Source organism: Pristiophorus japonicus, unplaced genomic scaffold (assembly GCF_044704955.1).
Source record: "Pristiophorus japonicus isolate sPriJap1 unplaced genomic scaffold, sPriJap1.hap1 HAP1_SCAFFOLD_187, whole genome shotgun sequence".
In the NCBI taxonomy this organism is placed as follows: domain Eukaryota; kingdom Metazoa; phylum Chordata; class Chondrichthyes; family Pristiophoridae; genus Pristiophorus; species Pristiophorus japonicus.
Window position 1 is genome coordinate 501,426 of NW_027251558.1, and position 2,389 is coordinate 503,814.

The following is a 2,389-nucleotide window of genomic DNA, read 5'->3' on the forward strand; positions in this document are numbered from 1 at the left end:
CCGTGCAACGTGGGTGACTCTTAACTGCCCTCTAAAATGGCCGAGCAAGAAACTCGTGTTGCATAAGATGGCTAACCATTAACTTCACAAGGGCAATTATGGAAGGGATACAACGCTTTCCCTTGCTAGCATTATCCACATGCTAGAATGAATAAAATAAATACTAGGATCCCTAGATTGGTAAACAGAAGAACCGAAAGACAGGTAAGAGAATGTGCAATCAGGAGACAACTAGATAAATGCATAGCTAGCTGGCTTCAAGACAGAAAGCAGAGAGTCGGGGTAATAGTTTGTTATCATTGTGGCAGATGGTGGCTTGTGCTGTTCCACAAGGATCTGTGCTGGGACCACAGTTGTTTACAATTTACATTAAAGACTTAGACCTCGGAATCAAAAACATAATTTCTCAATTGGAGAATGACGCCAAATTAGTTGGATATTCAATACTGAGGATGACTGCAACAAATTCGGTCGCGCGAACCTGTTGCATAGTTGACGTGAAAGCAATGCCAAACCAACGAACCTGTTGCACAGGAATAGTAGAAGGCAATTGAGCCCGTCCAGTCTGTAACACAATAACAGGTGAAGGCCATTAACTTCTTGCTAGCGATGTCCACATGCTTGAATGAATAAAATGAAACCATAGATTGTTACATGGGAACAAGAAGAGCTGGAAAGTGGAATTAGGTTGGATAGCTATTTGTCGGACATTGTGGACACAATGGGGCGAAGTGTCCTCCTTCCGAGCTGAAAAGTTCCATCAGTCAATGACAAAACATGCCTTTCAAACAGTAAGATGATGGTTCGGGTCTGAAAGAGCATCCGTTTTGGACGGCAGAAATTGATCCAGTTGCGATGAAAGTTCATCGACCCGACACGTTCACTCTGTTTCTCTCTCCGCAGGTTTTTGCCTCGTCTGCTGACTGTTTGCTGATTTTTCTGTTTTTAACTCAGATTATGCATAAACACAATTTTAAGTTTGTATTGATGCAATATTTGGCGGCTCTGTGGTGCACTGGATAGCACTTCTAATCCAGGCACATTAAACATTTGTGGTTTCACTCACACAAAAGTCAGGATTTGGGCTTCGGCTGCACAGTGAATTGTGCAGCAAAACAATACTTCAAAGAAGGCAAGCTGCGGTACCTGCTCTTTCTGTTGCACAAGTGGCTGCAGTCCTTCCCAATTATCATCTGAGTATTTTGCACACTAGCAGATGCAAACAATCGAGCCTGTTGCACACGGACAGGTGGAGGCCATTGTGTCCGTTAACCCCTCAAACCAATTGCAAAGGGCAGGAGAAAGCCATTCAGCTTCTTGCGCCTGTAATACAAGAAATGTCGAACTCCATTCGGTCGCTCGAACCTGTGGCATAGATAACAAGAAGGCAATGCCAAACCAACGAAGCTGCTGAGCAGCAATATGAGGATGCCATTGAGCCTCTCCAGACTGTTGCTCAAGGATAGGGGAAGGCCATTCACCTCTCGAGCCTGAGGCACAGGACTGGCGGAAGACATTCAGCTCCATGAGACTTATCTATAAGAAGACTCGAAGCCCATTTAACCATTCTAAATTGCAGCATAGGCTGAGGATGAGGCAGTTGAGACTCACGAAACTGTTATGCAAAACAGGAGGAAGCTAATCAACCTCTCGATCCTGTTACATGGGAACAGGAGCATGCCATTCCTTCCCTCAACCTGTTGCACAGGAATAGGAGGAGTCATTAAGCCCCTTGAGCACATTACACAGACGGAGGTCAATCACAGTAACATGATGGTTATATAACTGGACTAATAATCCAGAGAAAGGAAATCACAGCCCACCACGAGAGTGCGGAAATTTTTATTCAATTAATTCAACCTGGAATTTTAAAAGTATCATTAATGGTGACCATTATAACAACCTCCCCATCTGGTTCACTTGTCACCTTTTGGGAGGGAAATCTGCCGTCCTTACCGGTCTGGGCCTATATGTGACTCCAAACCCACAGCAAAGTCGTTGGCTCTTAACTGACCTCTGAAATTGCCTGGCGAGCCATTAAGTTGCGAAAAGGTGACTCACCGCCAACTTCTCAAGGGCAGATCGAGATGGACAACAAAAGCTGCCCGAGCCAGCGATGTCGATATGCTTGAATGAATACAATTGCAAAAAGTAGTTTGTTGCATATGAACTAGAAAAGCCTCAAGCCAGGTCAGAGAATGCAGAGTCAGGAGAAAACTAGCAGAATGGAGAGATAGCTGACTTCGAGACAGAAATCAGAGAGTAGCTTTTCTTAGTCGCAGAAGGCGGGTACCGGTGTTCCACAAGGATCGTTGCTGGGACCGCTGTTGTTGACAATTTATATTAAAGATTTAGATCTATGAAGCAAAAACAAAATTTCTAAATGTGC